This window comes from Lissotriton vulgaris, chromosome 4_1 (assembly GCF_964263255.1).
Source record: "Lissotriton vulgaris chromosome 4_1, aLisVul1.2, whole genome shotgun sequence".
In the NCBI taxonomy this organism is placed as follows: Eukaryota; Metazoa; Chordata; class Amphibia; order Caudata; family Salamandridae; genus Lissotriton; species Lissotriton vulgaris.
Genome location: NC_141691.1, coordinates 482,126,922 through 482,147,172, shown reverse-complemented (window position 1 = coordinate 482,147,172; position 20,251 = coordinate 482,126,922). Strand labels below are relative to the sequence as shown.

Below are 20,251 nucleotides of genomic sequence, written 5' to 3'. Positions count from 1 at the left end.
AGAAACTAATCCTAGACACACTCAAAATATCGTGTCTACAGAAAAGGCTCTATCCCTTGATTGTGTAAATCTGGGCGTCGACGCGTTTCGATGGTTTTAGTTTTAATAGACCATCTTTTTCAAGACAAATTTGATACGTCTCTCGTATGTCAGGCACTGGATGGTTGCCACTTTCAAAGGAATCCTGCAGGTAAACATATTTATATAAATATTGTATAAAGAAAGAACATATTAACCTATCTAGTACATTACCATTCTTTTTTTAATACTAGACCCTCATCATTTGTATACAAATTATACATAATTTATAAACAGTCTAATACAATTTGTATCAATCTTATTGTTATCACATTGCTATCCATTCATTCTATTATTGGAATCCCATTATCATTTCTCATATATGGGCTCTTGGTACTAACTTCCCTCTTACCATTAGGTCATGTTTTTTTGGTGCACATATCTACATGCGCCTTAGCCACCTACTCCCTCCCATTATAGGGATCATTTTGTTGGGATCAATCTTGCAGGTTTTGGTGATTTCATTTATTTACCTTAGATCATATTATTCATTTGCATTATACTTGTTCCACCTTTCATATCTTTCCTTTTCAGTCATAAGGATAATTTCTGTAAGGAAATATGCTGATATTAGATCGCCATTCTTTATTTAAAATCTGTTTCTCCTATGCTGTTATTTACTCAGGAGTTACTTTAAAATCTTAGTATTCTTTGATTGCTTTTCACATCTATTGATCGTCAATTCAAACAGGCCCCTTTCTTACTCCTTATCTATATAGTTTAATCTACAAAATGGGATATTCAAAGTTTTTACTTTACACTTGTGTCTCTAATTCCAGAAGAACACCGGATTAACGTTAAGAGCTCCTCTTAATTCTATGCCTTAGTAAGCATCTATTCGGATTTAGAATACGACCCTAGTTACGGTTGTGTCATAAATGTTTCAAATTGTATTAGACTGTTTATAAATTATGTATAAAAAAAGAATGGTAATGTACTAGATAGGTTAATATGTTCTTTCTTTACACAATATTTATATAAATATGTTTACCTGCAGGATTCCTTTGAAAGTGGCAACCATCCAGTGCCTGTCATACGAGAGACGTATCAAATTTGTCTTGAAAAAGATGGTCTATTAAAACTAAAACCATCGAAACGCGTTGACGCCCAGATTTACACAATCAAGGGATAGAGCCTTTTCTGTAGACACGATATTTTGAGTGTGTCTAGGATTAGTTTCTTAAAAATTAGGTTCCCTGATGTGTTCATATATGACAAATAGGAATTGTCTGTTGTTTGTCTCTCTCCTTTATCTTTGATTATATATTTTTTAGAAACAATTTTTATAACCTGTTTTTAATATTATCTAATGAAATATAGATACAAATGTGATGATAATGTACATGTTTTCAATGCAATTGTAATGTACTGTTTTTAGAATTTGTAATACTCAAAATGTGTTTTTAAAAAAATCAAAAAATAAAGAAATCTATAGAATTTACTGATTGTGTATTATCTTATGCCAGTGATCATTTCTTTTACATGGGCTATTGCTGGTGTAAAGTGTATACTGATTGATTTGTTCAAATAGTGCCACCAAATGATCTGTTCCGTTTTTCACTGTTATATGATATAGCCATACCATATACTCTTAAGTGCATTATAATCCTCGCGGTTAATGCTAACTTTGGTTTGGCTTTATCAAAACATGTTGTATAAGGTGTCAAACACTTTGGAATAATATTACACCCCCCCCCCCCCCGCCAGTCCTGGCAGCGGGGGTAGCATTCCACCCTTCTAGAGGGAGAAGACATGTAGTTACTGGTTTACCCGGTTAAAATTAAACAGAGCCTCAGCATCACAAAATGAATGCTGCTGTCACAGACACGAGTCTGACCTCCTGCTGCTGGATGAAACTCTGGCAAGGGAGGCCTGGACAATAGGTTTCCTGTCTAGGGAGGTACCAGCACCTCCCCAGATAGGCTTTTGTGTATTGGGGCAGGGAGGGCTGCATTCATTGAATGCTTTCCAGACACTGCCTGGGGCACACAAGGTGCTCCATGCATTTCCCAGTTCAAACTGGTTGCTGGGGCACTCTGCCCCAGCTCTGGCGCGAAACTGGACAAAGGGAAAGGGGTGTAACCACCCCTTCCCAGGTCCAACCATAGGAGGGACTTTAAGGGTAGTAATAATTTCTTTATTTAGATATATAAAAACATATCTTTAAAAGATTCTTCCAACACATTAAGTACAATTTTGCAGATTAAAAGTATTAATAAATGAAAAAAACAAAAAATAAAGATGTGGCCTTCTTATTAGTGCTTACTGCAATGTGTCAATTTAAAATTTAACACTCCCGGACAATGCAGATGAAGTTAAAGTACATATCATTCTACACAGTTGTCAGCAAAGCCTTAGCCGTTTCCAATTTTTCTAAAATACTGTAAACTTGCTGAACGAATTTGGCCAATTTTATATTTAAAACAGTGTTCTCTAAGGACAGAGCAGCAATAATGGCATGCCTACAAGTCCGAACTCCAGCCTGTTCCATTCTGGCCTGAGTAGGCGTCTAAGTTGAAGAATAAAGAAAGGGCATGTACAAAGCACGTGCAAAAAAGTTTCATTTGCTGCCCCACACCCTCTGCACATTAGATCGTCCCTTTTTCGACGCCATGCTGGGAGATTTTGAAAGAAACGCCAGTCTCCCAGTCTAAGGGCGATCAGGCATCGCTTTAGGTGATAAGAAAATGTTGTCGAAAGGTAATTGGCCGGGGATAATCGTTTATAAGAGTTGGCTACTGCCCAGGCATGACTGCGTTTCATAAGCAGAGCTTTGTCCATGTTCAGGGATTTCAATCTTATACCTTTTTTAATTGTGTTTTTGAAGACAGTCTGGCTTGGATTAAGAGCCCAGAGATCTGCAGCAGACATTTGTTGAATGTAGTCATTTAGGAGGCGGCCAAATGACCCCCCCGGGTTGTTCACACTGATTTCGTTTCAGACTAGGAATTCCATGGTACCTGCTTCTGCCTGTCTTAATTTGTGGATCAGGTTAAGATATGAGCCAGCATTGGAGGCTTCATAGTTAAGGGTAGTCCAGCCCCTAAACTTAGTATAAATAAAGGAGCCCAGTCACTAGGACTTTAGATTACCCTGGATGAAACTTTGAAACATAAATCCTGGATTGTCATTGTTGGACCAATGGATCCCCAAACAGCCTCTGGGCACAGATGTATTCTGGTGGTAGTGGATCATGCCACCAGATACCCAGAAGCTATTCCCCTTAGGACCACAACAGCTCCTGTTGTGGCAAGAACCCTCCTGGGAGTTCTCAAGAGTAGGTTTCCCTAAGGAGGTTGTCTCAGACAGAGGTCCAAACTTCATATCTGGATACCTGACTGCAATGTGGAAGGAGTGTGGAGTGAACTATAACTTCACCACACCCTATCACCCGCAATGCAATGGTCTAGTTGAAAGATTCAACAAGACCTTAAAGGGCATGATTAAGGGTCTCCCTGAAAAGCTCAGGCGGAGATGGGACATCCAGCTGCCCTGCCTTTTGTTTGCTTATAGAGAAGTCCCACAGAAGGGGGTTGGCTACAGCCCTTTTGAACTTTTGTTTGGACATCCTGTAAGAGGACACCTTTGTCTGGTGAAGGAAGGATGGGAGTTACCTTTCAAACTTCCCAAACAAGACATTGTGGACTATGTACTTGGTCTCCGCTCCCGGATGGCAGAGCACATGAAAAAGGCATCCAAAAACCTTGAGGCAAGTCAGGAATTGCAAAAGGCCTGGCATGACCAAAAGGCTGTGCTGACTGTCTACCAGCCAGGACAGAAAGTGTGGGTTGTTGGAGCCTGTGGCCCCAGCAACTCTCCGAGACAAGTGGAGTGGACCCCACACTATTGGTGAGCAAAAAGGAGAAGTCACCTATTTGGTTGACCTTGGAACTCCCAGGAGCCCCCACAGGGTGCTTCATGTCAACAGATTGAAACCATATGTTGACAGGGCAGAAATGGGCTTGCTCATGGCTACTGATGAAGGACAGGAGGAAGAGTGTGACCCTCTCCCAGACCTGCGCTCTCAGAACCCTGATGATGGTTCAGTTGATGGTGTAGCCTTGGCAGGCAGCCTCACTGACCAACAGCAGAAGGACTGCAGACAAATTCTGCAGGCCAACAGACATATGTTTTTTCTGACTCCAAGTCAGACTACCTGGTGCACTCATGAAGTGGACACTGGGGACAGTCTGCCTGTTAAAAGTAAGATTTACAGGCAACCGGATCATGTCATGGACTGTATCAGGACAGAGGTCCAAAGATGTTGGAATTGGGTGTCAATTAACCGTCAGAGAGCCCTTGGTCCAGTCTAGTAGTCATTGTGCCTAAACCTCACACCCAAGATGGTAAGAGAGAGATGAGGTTTTGCCTGGACTACAGCTTTCTCAATGCTGTCACTAAGACAGATGCCCATCCAATACCCAGGGCAGATGAGCTCATAGACAGATGGGCATCTGCCAAGTTTTTGGGCACATTTGACCTGACAGCTGGCTACTGGCAGATGGGACTAGCTGATGATGCAAAGACAGCATTTTCAACCCCTGGTGGACATTATCAATTTGTGGTAATGCCCTTTGGTCTGAAAAATGCACCTGCCACATTTCAAAGGTTGGTGAACCAAGTCCTCTCAGGCCTGGATGACTACTGTGCAGCTTATCTAGATGATATTGCTGTCTTTAGCTCCACTTGGGAAGATCACCTGATCCACCTGAAAAATGTTTTGGAGGCCCTGCAAAAGGCAGGCCTAACTATCAAGGCTACCAAGTGCCAGATAGGGCAGAGTCAGGTTGTATACCTGGGCCACCTTGTAGGTGGAGGCCAGGTTCAACCATTGCAGAGCAAGATCCAGACCATAATGGACTGGACTGCTCCAACCACCCAGACTCAGGTCAGAGCTTTCTTGGGCCTGACTGGGTATTACAGGATATTTGTCAAGGCGTATGGTTCCATAGTGACACCCCTTAATGACTTAACTTCCAAGAAAATGCCTAAGAAAGTTCAGTGGACAGTCAGCAGTCAAAAGGCATTTGATGACCTAAAGCAGGCCATGTGCACTGCACCAATTCTGCAAAGTCCAGACTACTCCAAAGAACTAATTATTCAAACAGATGCTTCTGAGTTGGGGGTAGGGGATGTGCTATCACAATTGAATAAAGATGGTTAAGACCAGCCAGTAGCTTTCATTAGCAGAAGGCGGACCCTGAGAGAGAAACGTTGGTCCGCTATTTAGAGGGAGGCCTGTGCTGTGGTTTGGGCACTGAAGAAGCTGAGGCCATACTTGTTGGTACTCAATTCAAAGTTCAGACAGACCATAAGCCCCTCTTGTGGCTAAAACAGATGAAGGGTGAAAATCCCAAATTGCTCAAGTGGTCCGTTTCCCTACAGGGCATGGACTTTATGGTGGAACACAGACCTGGGAGTAACCATGCCAATGCAGATGGACTCTCCAGATATTTCCACTTAGAACATGAAGACTCAACTGGTCAAGGTTAGTTTAATGTCCCTGGGTTTGGGGGTGGTTGTGTAGGAGAGTAGGGTCTGCTTCCTATGGTTACCTCCACTTTTTTGCTGTGATTCTCTGGTTTTTCGAATTTAGTGTGGCTGTGGGCCTGCTAATCAGGCCCACAGCCCAGCTGTTCTCTCTCTAAATTCATACTGGGTGATCCTTGTGAGCCCCTGAATAGTGTACCATAGGTACCCAGGGCATAGGTGCACCCTAGGCCTACCATGGGTTGCAGCTTGTATTGTGCCATCCCTGGTTTGTCTTCCAAAGTGACACCACAGGTCTGTTCACACAGCCTGGGTAAGGTGGTGTAATCACCCCTTACTTAGATATAGTATCCCTATATCTATTTATACATATAGACACATATACACCTATAAGTCATTCCTATGGCAGACCTCGACAATCCTGGAGGTAGAGTGCTTGGTTTTATGTGAGAGGGTGCCCTAGCATGAGCCCCTCTGCAGCTTTCGGAACCATCTCCTAATAGCTGTTCTATGATATAGCCATACCGTATACGCTTTAGTGCATTATAATCCTCACGGTTAATGCTAACTTTAGTTTGGCTTTATCAAAACATGTTGTGTAAGGTGTAAAACACTTTGGAATAATACCCCCCTGCCAGTCTTGGCGGCGGGGGTAGCATTTCACCAGTCTAGAGGGAGAAGACATGTAGTCACTGGTTTACCCATTTAAAGTTAAACAGAGCCTCAACATCACAAAATGGATGCTGCTGCCACAGACACGAGTATGACCTCCTGTTGCTGGACGAAACTCCGGCAGGGGAGGCCTGTACAATAGGTTTCCTGTCCAGGGAGGTGCCAGCACCTCCCCAGACAGGCTTTTGTGTATTGGGGCAGGGAGGGCTGCATTCAGTGAATGCTTTCCAGACACTGCCTGGGGCACACAAGGTGCCCCATGCATTTCCCAGTTCAAACGGGTTTCTGGGGCACCCTGCCCCAGCTCTGGCACGAAACTGGACAAAGGGAAAGGTGTGTAACCACCCCCTTCCCAGGTCCACCCATAGGAGGGACCTTAAGGGTAGTCCAGCCCCTAAACTTAGTATAAGTATAGGAGCCCAGTCACTTTAGATTACCCTGGACGAAACTTTGAATCATAAATCCTGGACCTTCGACATTTCATTTCGACTGGAAGACGGAAGACATCTCCCTTGTGGTCAAGGAGTGACCATCCTGTTCAAACAGGCACCAACAGCAATGTTGCCAGTCTGCATTTTCGAGGCTCCCGCCGGATCCCGAAGAATCTGCGACACAGGACACGGACTTCCAGACATCTCTGACCCGACCTTTGCTCACAGCGAAGCTGAGACCCGTGGCGGACACGAGAGACAGGGGACCGGAACTCCTGGACATCCTGCATTTTGCAAGCTGCACTCACTTCACGAAGTAACTCAAAGTTGTGCATTGGGGTGCTTGAAGCCCCAGACCAGAGTACCATTTGCACTGAAGCTCAGAGGCCCACGCTCCGCAAGTGACCCATGGGCCCCGCTTTTGCATTTCAGCTCGACGCGTCTTCACGGTTCCTAGTCCGTTGGCTAGTGAGCCCCCCGAAGACTTTCTTTTTAATCTAATTTGCTTTCCTGGTTGCTCCAGGCTTGCTCCAACTTCCCTACAAAGGAGAAGTTCCTCAGGCCTTGCTGGTCTGCTCCGAAGCCAATCTCGACATCCTGCGTGGGTTGTGTTTGCCAAGGCTTGTTGGGTCCAGTCTGGATACCGACACCGGAGTCAACTAGATCCTTCGTGGGACAGCTCAAATTCAGCTCCTGGTTGTCATCGACGCTTCGTGTTCCTCGTGGCTGAAGAGACAAACTTCACCTTTTCACCTGAAATCACCCGACATCTGGTGGCATCTGCCTATCGCCGCCCTGGTCACTGGCAAGTGGCCCAGACTCTGTCCCTTCTGCTGTCAGGTTCTACAGAGCTTTGATCCACCCGGACACTTTTTCTCTGGTCGCCTGCAGCACTTCTTTGCAGCTCTCCATTGAAAACGACGACGAAACCCGACACGAAAAGACACCTATGCACCCGGCTTCCCTGGGTGAGGTAACACGAGTACTCCGGTGCTCCAGTGGGTCTTGGCTCTCAAAGTCTCCTAGTTTAAAAGGGTTCCATCGCAGTCCATCCGGAAGTGTCCTTAAATTGTATATTTGTAACTTCTACGTTTCCCATAGAAAGTCAATGGTAACCCGCGGCTGTTTTTAGACACTGCACGCGTCTCCCGTGGGCCTCCTACTTCCTAACCTTTGGTTGCTTAGAGTAGCCTCAGTGAATCCACAGGCCCCAGGCCTGCTTTCTAATTCTCTCGTGGTTCTTATACCGCTATTTTAATATATGGTTTGTGAGGCCCTAGGGCATAACGTATACTGTGCAACTTATCGTATATTAAATGAGTAACTTGTATTGTACTTTTACCTCTGACCTCATAAAGAGTGCAGAGGGGTTGTGTTTAGAATAAATACATATATATTTGATATATACCTTGTGTGGTGTCCTTTCATTTGTTACTCAAGGGATTATAATTGGTAAAACAACTTGCTTAATACGCTCTCTGAAGTCTTAGCCTGATGACTGCTGGTCCATGCTACCACTAGGTTAGCTTTCTATAAGGTTGACTTTACAACCGCCATCAATAAGGGTCGATTAGACTGGTGCAAGGTGCCCACTAAAACTAGTGGACATCATAATCCAGGCTAACTTCTCACATTCCCTTCCATAAAGTTTTTGTATTTTGTGACCTCATGGTTAGATTAGGTAATGTTTACCTCGGTATTACAGACCACCTTCTGGATACAATGCAGAAAATACAATACACTGCTGCTCTTTCCATTTTTGACCTATGGCTTAGTGACCAGGTCTCCGCTGCCATTAAAGGAATCAACCCTACTTGTTTTCAACCTAAATTGAAGCTATAAACGCCACACCATCTTTTACAGCCTGTCTTTCTTGTGTTGCTGCAGAGCCATATGCTTTGTAAACAGAGATGCACAGATCACTCTTTCTTTGTCCTAGTGATTCAACTATGGGACCACCACCTCCTTGGAAAAAGGTTTCATAGGACTCCATGGATAATACCCATTCCCAGCTCTCACAAATGAGAGAGAGGCGGCATTCCATGACCCAACACTCATTGTGTTTGTTCCCCATAAGTAGTGTTTTATCACTCGGTTAACTAGTAACCACAAACCCTTTACACCTAGTGTTCAATGCCCCATGGACTCCCAGTATCTAATCCCTCCCCATGGCAGACCTAAATTGACTCCTCTCTGCCCTTGCATGTTACTGTCTTTCTTTGATTACGAGCAAAAGGTTTTAATTACATGAAAATTCATCTTCCAATACCATAACATTCTGTCTTGTTCTTAAGTTAGTTAAGGTTGTTGCTCTTAGAAGTTGTTATGGTTTGCAGCACTTTAATACTCTTATGGCTGCCAAACAAATTTCTTAGTGTTCTGAGCAGAGATGTCAGTAAAAAAGGAGCTCTAGACTTATAAAAACATAAGTCTGCAAGGTTTTGGCTTCCTTAGTGTCCTTGTTGTGATTGCGGACAGAAGGAGCACGGCAACAGGCATGCAGACCGCAACGCAGACCAGGAAAGTTAGGTGCTGCTATTAGACTGCTATTAGACTCATGCTGCCCCGCCACAGCCATCTAGATAGATGGCCAGAGAGCGGCACCACCAGCACGTAAACAAGCATTTGCAATGCAATAGGTCTCGCATTATTAAAGTTTGAGCTATTGGCATTGCTAAATAATGCCAAGCCAATAGCTCAAACTTTAATAATGCGAGACCTATTGCACTGCAAATGCTTGCTCACATACCGACGAACTCGTAGTGATAGGACTCGTCAATAGGTCTCGTCTATGCCGCGGGAGGTGTTACTTTTGTCAGTTTGTTTTAGTTATATTGTACATCAGGGCAGCATGGCTAAAAAAAAAAAAAAAACACTATGACACGGTCAGCGCAAACCGCGTCATTGCGTTTTTTTCACTTTACTTTCAACCATGCTGCGCTGCTGTACAATATAGCTAAACACATTGACAAAGGCAATAGCTCCCGTGGAGTACGCGAGACGTATTGGCTTTGCCAATGCTTGCTAGCACATGCAAGGAGCTCGAGTGAAAAAAATACAGAACACGGTAGTCGCTTAGCACTTCCAATTGGCCATTCGCGGGCACTTTCTTGGCTGCAGTCGTAAATAAAAGTAAAGCGGAAATAGAAACGTAACAGCTACTCTGTGTATGTTGTGATATATATTGGGCTAATCAAGAGATTATCCAGCATGGCACTTACCTCTCAACGTGATCGTAAACATCCGATCTGTCACTTCTGCTTCTTTTCAGACTTTCAGATAACTATAATTTGAGAAGGCGTGGGACGGTAACCAGGAAGTTGATTGGCAACTCAAGGGGCGGAATTAGGAAGCGCTCAGCTGATCGCCTTGCAATTGGGTTAACAAGCACGATGTCCCGCCCCAAAAAAGACAAGACATCCACCCACTTCTGTCCCGGAAGAGGTTTAATGCTCCGGAAGTCATAGCTCATCCGCTGGAGAACCGGCCTGAATTACTATGTTATGAATTGCCAATGTTGTCGCTGCTTGCCGTGGCTCATAGGATTGCGGATAGAGGCCGGTGGAGATCACGATTGCGCACGAAACTGCAGCTGTGGAAGAAAGACCTGAGCAGCGGGGTCTACAGCGTCTCTAACCCGGTCAGTGTTCAGGGGCACGCCACCGTGAGAGGCTGGGCGAAAAAATGTTGCATCAGTGGGCGACAATAAATCAAAACCGAGCGTGATAGCTGCTTAATGCTTTTAGCACTATCCCCGGGTCACGGGATTTCTAAGGCGCTAAGGCTAAGATGAGAGGGTCTCCCCCAGTTTTTCTATTTTAAATTATAACAAGTGGTGCATTCTCTAGCACTTTAGTTCACGCGGAAATGTCGTAAAAAGTGTGTGGGAATATGATCTTACGTTGTAAAGCCCAATAAGCAAGTTGCTTGGGTCATAACATAACATATAATACGTAACGACCAATTTATCGAGGTTAGAAAGTGATACACATTTTAAAGGTAATTTGACCTGCAGTGCAAGGAACTTTATCCAAAGAACTTCATTTAAAATGTTATGCATAGCAGCATTGACAATGGACAGAACTAGAATGTGATTTAAAGGTACCTTTACAGGGGTTGAAAGAATTGAGGGAAGTTCTTACTTAGAATCTTGAAGTATTTGGTGCATGTGTTTTTAAAAGCGTACTGGACAATGCGTAATCCGTCTTATATCCTTTTCCTTTAATGTCTCGAGACAGGCTGTTTTTGCTTACACAGTGGCTTGTGCGTAGAACTGGTAGGGCTATTTTAGGGTGCCTGCTCCCTCAAAACGGATCGCTTTTATGTAATTCTATGTCAGGACGGAGGCTCCGATTATGCTTTCTCAATTTCTTTACTGAAAAGACAGCAGCCAATCAGCACACAGTAAAGAAAAAACGAACTATATTACCCATGAACCCAGGGTAACCATAGAGTACATAACAGTATAAATAGTCATAGAGGTCACAACTTCCTCTTTTTTTGCTGCTTCGCAGCCAGTTAAGTGCATTTTCCATTATTTCACTTTAGTGTTTTGTGCTCTTTGTATTATCTTCCTTGCCGCTTTGTGCGCTATCTGTATTGCTATTGCTGCCGCTTGTGAGCTGCTTGCATTGTATTTGCCGCTTTGTGTGCTTATTGTACTTGCCTGCAGCCGCGTTAGGTGTTTCATTGCTTCCGTTTCGCGGCTCGTCTAAGTGATGTTTCGGCTCTTGCCGGTGTGTCTTTGGGAGCGTGTGGCACCTCCCGGTACAGGCACGTTGTCAGCGTCTGTTTTTCTTTAAGTGGAGCGGGAAATAGGAGCAAGGGAGACGCGCGCGTGTCTCCCATTTTGACAGGCGGATGTTCGCGCATGCGCGTCAGCTTTGACAGCGCAAGCTTTGCCAGACTCGCATTCTTTCTCTGACGGCTGCCTCAGGAAGATAAATTTGACTGCTTTTCTAGCAAGCAAGCCCCTTTTGCCTGTCAATTGTCTCCATTCACGCCCTCTAATATTATAATTGGAGGGTTGTAAAATTCGCATAGGCTCTGCCTAGGGTGGAATTTTGAGTTGTTTTTTTTTTTGTTATTGTGCAAGCCCTCCCTCCACTGCTAATTTCCATATTAACAGGTTTTTTCCCTGCATACTTGGCTTGCACTTGGGGTTCCACTCCCCCTGAATTGGCCTTGGCTGTATAATTTACTTCTCCTTCCTGTGGGCATTAATTGGCGTTTTTTTTGTCGCCATGGGAGATTATTATGAAGAGGAAGGATACTACTATGATGAAGAGGAGCCTTCGGGCTCTGTCGGTCATTTCATGGGTCAGGCATTGTTCCAGGCCATTGCTCCTTTAAAGAGACATCTTTCGGAGTACGCTGCGCAACAGGGATGGTTGCCTCCCTCTTCTGGTCGGAGCAAAAAATCTCCCAAGACTACCCATCATTCTGACTTTGTTAAATTAGCGAAGACTCTATCTTCTACACCTTCAGCATAAAAACGTGCTGCGTCTGGCCGCTCTTCTCCTCCTTCTGAATCTGATGATGGCTCTTCTTCTTCTACTTATTCTCGAAACCTGCTAAGCCTCCTCCATCTAAGAAGGCACGCAAGGAACATTTTGTGGATGCCTCGTCTACGCCCCAAGTGCTTACTTTTGACCCGTCGGACATTATTCACCCTAATTCTATGTCAGGACAGGAGGCTCCGATTATGCTTAGTCTCATTTCTTTACTGACACATAGCAGCCAATCACATTACAGTAAAGAAAAAAACAGAAATAGGGCAACCATAGAGTACACCCCTAGTATATAAACAGTCTCGGAGGTAACCACTTCCTCTTTCTTTGCTGCTCCGCAGCCAGTTAAGTGCTTTATCTTTACTTTTGACTTGCGCATCGTTATTATTATATGCTTTGTGCTGACCTTTGCGCTTTGTTGCCGCGCGTCTGGGGCTGTGTCTCCGTTTACTCTTCGCGCGTATTGTTTACTGCCGGCGTGCAGTTATTTCGTTCATTGTCGGAGCGTGTGTCTCACCTCCGTTTTTCCGTGCACGAGCGCTTCCTAGCTGCTCGCGCGCTGTTAGTGGAGCGGGAGCAGGGGTTCCGTTGGCTTAGGAGCGCGAGCGCTCTTGCGACGGTCTTTGTGGCCAGGCGACAGTCGCGCATGCGCGCTGTCCCATTTCCGGTTGTTGGTGTTTCCTCAGCTGGTTGAGCGACGGCGTTTGACGTTTTGCCCACGGCCTGTCACTGGAATTAACCCCGTCAGACGCCGAGGTCTTTTGAGGGCTTTGGTTGTTATTTTCTTCGCATAGGCTCTGCCTAGAGTGTGTTATTTGATACAGGCTTTGGCTCCCTCCACATTTTAATTGTTTCGAGTCAGGTTTGTTTCCTGCTTCTTCGAAGCCTGTTTTGGGGTCTCACCACTCCCCCTTGACTTGTGTTTATTGTCAACACTCCATATTATTTCAGTCGTCTTGTGGGCACTTACCTCTACTTGCTGTAGAATGGCTGAGTATTATGATGACGCTGAAGACGACTATTATTACTATGCTGATGAGGCGGAAGGCTCCTTGGAACAGGATTTGGTTGAACAGCTGGACAAAGGCGTTCAGCAATCCGTTAACAAGGCACTTGTACGTGCTATTAATCCTTTGAAGCGTCACCTCAATCTATATGCTCAACAGCAGGGCTGGTTGCCGGCTGCCAAGAAATCGGCGAAGTCGCCTGTTAACCCTCACAAATCAGATTTTCAGCGTCTGGCGAAAAGTTTAGCATCTGCGCCATCCACGACTGCAGGTCTTCAGGAGGCTGATTCGGACAATGTGTTATCCTCCGCTTCTTCAGACCATGTTTCTCCTCCACCTAAAAAACGGGTCTGTAAGGAGCATTTTGTGGACGCCCCTGAGCGTCCTCCGGTGCTTAATTTCGAGCCGGCAGACATTGTTCATCCCAACTCTTCATCATGGGGGCCTTCTCCGGCTGTAGCTGCCTACATTGAGGCACATATCCGTCAGCCTTTTGAGGCTTCGGTTCGTGCCAGGCTACGCTCGGAATGCCCGAGGCCTGATTTGTCTGCCCATTTAGCTGAGACCCCTGAGGTTGACCCCATGATGGTCACATATTTGAAAAAATATGCCAAGGACCCAAAGAAGGGCCTGGATAGATCTTGGCGGTCTTGTCAAGATAAGATGTTGGACGTCCTTGAGCCTCTCACAAAAATTTTGGACCTAGGTTACAGGGCCCAGGAAGCTTCTGCCCTTGTGAACCCTAAGGAAATGATAGAATGGGCGCAACGGGCAATTTGCCAGTTAGGTAATGCGAATTGTGCGATATCTGCGGAGCGTCGCAGGTCTATCTTATTAAAACTTGACCCTAGACTCTCTGAATTGGCCACTTCTGAGTCGGGCCCTGAGGCGGACGGCCTCCTGTTTGGCCAGCCGTTCCTTAAAGAACTCACACGCTTTGTATCAACCTTCAGTGGTATCGACAAGGCGCAGGCTTCCTTGCGGAGAGCCATGCGTCCGGTTTTTGGAAAGGCCGGACGAGGTAGGGGACGCTCGTTCGGCCGTGGTTCTGCCAGTCAGTCCCAGAGGGGCAATTCATCTCAGCACAGAGGCTCCTACGACGCAGGTTATTCCTCAAGAGCCAACTTTTATCCTTCCAGAAAGGGAAAAGGCCAGTACGGCAAAGGACGTTCCGGTGGTCATCAGGGACAATACCAGGATTCCCACTCTACAGGTGAGGCTGATTTCTGCATGCGATGTGATGTTGGGGGGTCGCATTCAGTTTTTCCTGCAGAATTGGCGCATGCTCTCCGGCGATGCTTGGGTGCTACAAACTGTTCAAGGGTTCAGAATAGAATTCTATCACCCGATGCATCAGTCTTGTCCCCCTCCTTGTCTGAGTTTTTCTCTTCAGGATCAGGTTTGTCTTTCCGAGGAGATAGACTCTCTTCTCAAGAAAGGGGCGGTGATTCCAACCACCCGTCATCCGAAGGGGTTTGCCAGCTCTGTCTTTCTGGTCGAGAAAAAAGGAGGCGGTGCTCGCCTTGTTCTCAACCTGAAAGAATTCAACGGGGGAGTCGTCTATCGACATTTCAAGATGGAGGGAATCCATCTCTTGAGGGATCTCCTTCGAGAAAAGGATTGGATGGTCAGGCTGGACCTCAAAGATTCATATCTCTCGGTTCCGATTTACAAACCTCATCGCCGTTTTCTTCAGTTTCGCTGGCAAGGAGTCTGGTACGAGTATCAGGTTCTCCCGTTCGGTCTTTCGTCGGCACCATCGTGCTTCACGAAGCTGTTACGACCAGTTGTGGAACATCTTCGGTCTCTGGGTGTCAGGTTGATTATTTATCTGGACGATATTCTCCTTATGGCGGATTGTCCACTCAAACTTATTCAACATCTGGAATTGTCCATCACTCTTTTGCAGTCTCTGGGGTTTCTGATCAATGTTCAGAAATCGGTGTTGGTCCCGTCCCAACGTATAGATTTCCTGGGTTTTCAGATCGACTCGGTAACTTGTCAGCTTCTCTTGCCCAACCAAAAGATGCGTTATATCAAGAGAGAGTTGACATCTGTTATTTCCAGACCGACTGTGTCGTTGAGGTCGTTGGCACGTGTAGTCGGTCTGCTGGCATCTTCCATCCAGGCGATTTTTCCGGGTCCCCTGCATTACAGGGCAATGCAGCGCCTGAAAATTCTTAATCTCCGGAAAGGCCTCGGATATTCCGATCAGATTCCTCTTACGGATGAGGTCCGGTGGGAGATGCAGTGGTGGTTGGACCACATGGAGGCCTGGAACGGCCGAGCCCTCTTCGGTGTGTCTCCGGATCTAGTGATAGAGTCCGATGCCAGTCGGTGGGGCTGGGGAGCCCGTTGCGGCTCGGTCTCGACAGGGGGTCGTTGGTCCCCTCAGGAATTGACACTTCATATCAACTGTCTGGAACTTCTAGCGGGTTCCTTTGCGATCAAATGTTTTTCCCCTCTGCAAACCAGTTGTTGTGTCCTTCTCCGGATGGACAATGTTTCAGCGGTCCGCTATGTCAACAAACTAGGCGGGACCAGGTCCAGAATCCTGGCGGAGATTGCCAAAGATTTTTGGCACTTCTGTCTGCAGAAGAAGATCACTGTTATTGCGGAGTACCTTCCGGGATGCCACAATCAGATAGCGGACTGGCACTCCAGACATCTCCGGGATTACAGCGATTGGAGGCTGCATCCTCTGGTCTTCCGTGCTCTCCATCGGCGTTGGGGTCCTTGCCAACTAGATCTCTTTGCCTCACGCCTCAATGCGCAACTTCCGCATTTTTACAGTTGGAGGCCGGACCCTCAAGCTCTGGCCACGGATGCCTTTCTCCAGCAGTGGCCATCGACCCTCTGTTATGCCTTCCCTCCTTTTCTGATGATTCCCAGGGTATTGGCCTACTCCAAACGATTTCAGACGGATCTGATTCTGATTGCCCCTCTCTGGAGGGCTCAAGCGTGGTTTCCGGTCCTTCTAGAAATGTGTTCGGCTCCGCCGTTTCTCCTTCCCCCTTTGTGGAATCTCCTGTTGGACCCTCTCGGAGATCCTCATCCCCTGATCCTCTCAGGCTCCCTTCCACTTCTCGCGTGGAGGATCTCGGGGATCGCTGGTCACTCCCAGGCCTTTCAAGCGACGCTTCCAAGCTCCTTAGTGAAGCATGGGCTCCCAATACTCACAAACGGTATAAGGGGTCTTGGAAGCGTTGGTGTGATTGGTGTTCACAACACCAAGTTGATCCCGTTTCAGCAGATATCAGCATGATTGTTAATTTCTTGGCCTCTTTAGCCACCTCTGGTTTGGCTTATTCAACTATCAACGGTTTTCGATCGGCTATTTCGGCGGGTCATGCCCACATAGATGGGAAACCCGCAGGTGAACATCCTTTTGTTTCCAGGTTACTTAAGGGAGTTCGTTTCGCGAAACCTCCCACTCCTAAGTATGTTACCTTGTGGGATGTGTCGGTTGTACTCAGATTTTTGGAGGCCTGGCCTCCCAATGCTTCCTTATCTCGCAAACAACTATCTGCAAAACTAACTATGTTGTTATGTTTGGTCTCCTGTAAGCGCGTGTCGGACGTACACGCTTTGGACCTGGCGGGTCGCAGCTTTACTCCTGAAGGAGTTTCCTTTCGTCTCTCCAGACGTACCAAATCTAATACGCCTTCTATTTCTTATCCTTCTTTTCCTTCTCACCCCAACCTCTGTGTGGTTCAATGCCTGAAGGATTATGAGGTGAGTACCGCTTCTTTGCGCTCTGACATGCAGGGCCCACTTTTTATTGCATTACAAAAGCCTTTCCGCCCTGTCTCTCCAGCTACCTTGGCGCGCTGGGTGCGGGGTCTTATGTCTGAAGCTGGTATTGATGTTTCTGTTTTTGGCGCACACTCTGCACGGGGAGCGATGGCGTCCAAAGCCTATTCAATGGGTGTTACTCTGTTTGATATAATGAAGGCTGCAGATTGGTCATCTGCTTCTGTGTTTAAGACTTTTTATTTTAAACCTATCGATAGTGTTGCTTCTGTAGTGGTGGATCAGCTTTAAACAAGCATAATCGGAGCCTCCTGTCCTGACATAGAATTAAAAATTTGCAAACATTCGTGACAAGAATTTTCAATTCTATTAAGGACTAGGAGGCGAGGATTATCCCACCCGTTGTCTCTGCATGTATCGATTATATTGTTACTATGCAATGCTTCAAAAAATCTTTCATGATGATATGTGATGAATGCTTTGATTTTTTCTCTACCCACCCTTATTTGCTCAAGATTACACAGGATGTGTATTACGGCTTTGTGTCTCTTTTCAGGCTCTGATCCCAAGTGAGGTTCCTCCGGCTCCGTCCTTGTGGAAGTTCTGCTGCGAGTTTCTACTCCTCGTTGGCCTGCTCCTGTTCCTATGGATTTTGGAAGTTCCTCCGCCTCCTCCTTCGGATTTTGGTCCTTTTGGATGATGTTCTCCTTGGTTTTTTCTGATGTTACTTGGTTCTTCATATTGGATTTTGGACAAAGAAAGAGGAAGTGGTTACCTCCGAGACTGTTTATATACTAGGGGTGTACTCTATGGTTGCCCTATTTCTGTTTTTTTCTTTACTGTAATGTGATTGGCTGCTATGTGTCAGTAAAGAAATGAGACTAAGCATAATCCTCGCCTCCTAGTCCTTAATAGAATTGAAAATTCTTGTCACGAATGTTTGCAAATTTTTAATTCCTCATCCTGGTTGCCCTCCCCTGAGGTGGCTGAGTATGTCCAGTCTCACATACGCCATCCTTTTGAGAAAGATGTGCGGGTGTGTTTGCTCTCGGAGTGACCTCGCCCGGACCTCGCTGACAAACTTGCCCATACCCCTGAAGTGGACCCTACCATGGTCACTTATATGAAAAAATATTCAAAGGATCCAAAAAAGTGATTAGATCGTTCCTGGCGGTCCTGCCAGGACAAATTATTGGATTTGCTTGGTCCACTGGCTAAAATTCTTGATTTGGGTTATCGAGCTAAGGAGTCTGGAGCACTTATTGATCCAGATGAATTGGTGGGGTGGTCCCAACGAGCTATTTGTATTTTGGGCAATGCCAACTGTGCCCTGTCTTCGGAGCAGCGTCCTTCTATCTTAATGAAATTAGATCCTAAGCTCAATGACTTGGCTACTTCCAAGTCGGGACCCCAAGCCCAGGGTTTACTGTTTGGTTCCCCTTTCCTTAAAGAGCTAACAAAATTTGTGTCCACCTTCAGCGGCCTAGATAAAGCCCAAACTAATTTACACCGGGCGTTTCGCACGGTTTTTGGCAGGGCCAGACAAAGGGGACGTTCGTCCGGCCGTGGATCGGATTCCAACTCTCATCGTGGAAACAAGTCCCAAAGAGGTGGTCAAGGTTATTCCTCCGGTAAATCCAATTTCTATCCTTCCAAGAAAGGCAGAGGACAGTATGGCAAAGGAGGTTACAACGGTAACCAAGGAGGACGTCAGGATTCATCCACCTCAGGTAAGCTTGATTTTTGCTTCCGATGTGGTTTTGGGGGGCAGAGTTCAGTGTTTTCTCCACAATTGGACATTGATCTCGAACGATGCCTGGGTGTTGGAGACGGTGCAGGGGTACAAGATAGAGTTTTACGCTCACCCTCACCAACATCATCGGCCTCAGCCTCTTGGTTTTTCCCAACACGATCGGGAAGTCATCTCCACGGAGATAGCTTCCCTTTTGGCGAAAGGGGCCATCGTTTCCACTTTCCTTCATCCCCAAGGATTCGTCAGCAATGTTTTTCTCGTCGAGGGGGAGGGTCTCGTTTGGTACTCAACTTGAATGAGTTCAACGGCGGTGTAGTGTACCGCCATTTCAAGATGGAGGGCATCCATCTTCTGCGGGACCTGCTTCAAGAGGGCGACTGGATGGTTCGCCTGGATCTGAAGGATGCGTATCTCTCGGTTCCGATTTATGCCCCTCATCGTCGATATCTACAATTTCAGTGGTTCGGAATCTGGTACGAGTACAAGGTCCTTCCATTCGGCCTCTCTTCAGCTCCGTGGTGCTTCACGAAGCTTCTTCGTCCAGTGATGGAGTCTTTGCGATCGCGCGGAGTTCGCTTGATTGTCTACCTAGATGATATTCTTCTCTTGGCACAGTGCCCTATTCTTCTTCAGTCTCATTTACAGTGGTCCATCGATCTATTGCAATCTCTGGGTTTCCTGGTGAATCCTCTGAAGTCCGACTGTGTTCCATCTCAATCGATGGATTTCCTGGGCTTTCGGATAGACTCGGTCTCCTGCCAGCTCTTCCTTCCGGGTCAGAAGATCAGGTCCATCAAGAGAGACTTGAGATTGATTCTGGCTCAACAGACGGTTTCCTTGAGATCGGTGGCTCGGATTGTGGGCCTACTGTCCTCGTCGATTCAAGCAATCTTTCCGGGTCCATTGCATTATCGCGCTCTGCAGCGTCTCAAGATCAGGCACCTGCAGAAGGGTCTTCGGTATTCGGATCATGTTCCTCTTTCGGAAGATGCCCGAGCAGAGATGTTGTGGTGGTTGGACCACATGGAATCTTGGAACGGCCGGGCATTACTCGGGAGGACCCCGGATGTGGTGATCGAATCCGATGCCAGCCTTTGGGGTTGGGGAGCCCGATGCCGTCCAGTTGCGACGGGAGGTCGTTGGTCCCAGGAGGAGTTATCTCTTCACATCAATTGCCTGGAGCTTCTGGCGGGCTCTTTCGCGATTCGGTGTCTGTCTCCTCTCAAGACGAATTGTTGCATTCTTCTCAGAATGGACAATATCTCTGCAGTACGTTATGTCAACAAGCTGGGAGGTACCAAGTCCAGACTTCTGGTGGAGATTGCGAAGGACTTCTGGCATCTTTGTTTGCAACGTCAGATCATAGTTACTGCAGAGTATTTGCCGGGCCGCAACAATCGGATTGCGGACTGGAACTGTCGTCATCTGAGGGATTACAGCGATTGGAGGCTTCATCCTCGCATCTTTCGCATGTTGTCCAGGATTTGGGGACTTTGTCACCTCGACCTGTTTGCTTCTCGCCTCAACGCTCAGGTTCCCCGGTTCTACAGTTGGCGT

The 20,251-nt window shown here is 46.4% G+C and overlaps 2 protein-coding genes across 2 annotated transcripts in view; one reads left to right on the top strand and one right to left on the bottom strand.

The window, feature by feature from the left end:
- The window catches only part of LOC147718869 (magnesium transporter NIPA2-like), a 119,740-nt gene extending 109,737 nt beyond the window's left edge, over positions 1-10,003 (bottom strand). Inside the window, exon 1 of the mRNA XM_086964639.1 lies at positions 9,893-10,003. The gene's annotated coding sequence lies outside the window, so the exon portion shown is untranslated. The remainder of the gene's footprint in view (positions 1-9,892) is intronic.
- Positions 10,004-10,072: 69 nt separating this feature from the next.
- The window catches only part of TAF7L (TATA-box binding protein associated factor 7 like), a 127,566-nt gene continuing 117,387 nt past the window's right edge, over positions 10,073-20,251 (top strand). Inside the window, exon 1 of the mRNA XM_086964638.1 lies at positions 10,073-10,311. The gene's annotated coding sequence lies outside the window, so the exon portion shown is untranslated. The remainder of the gene's footprint in view (positions 10,312-20,251) is intronic.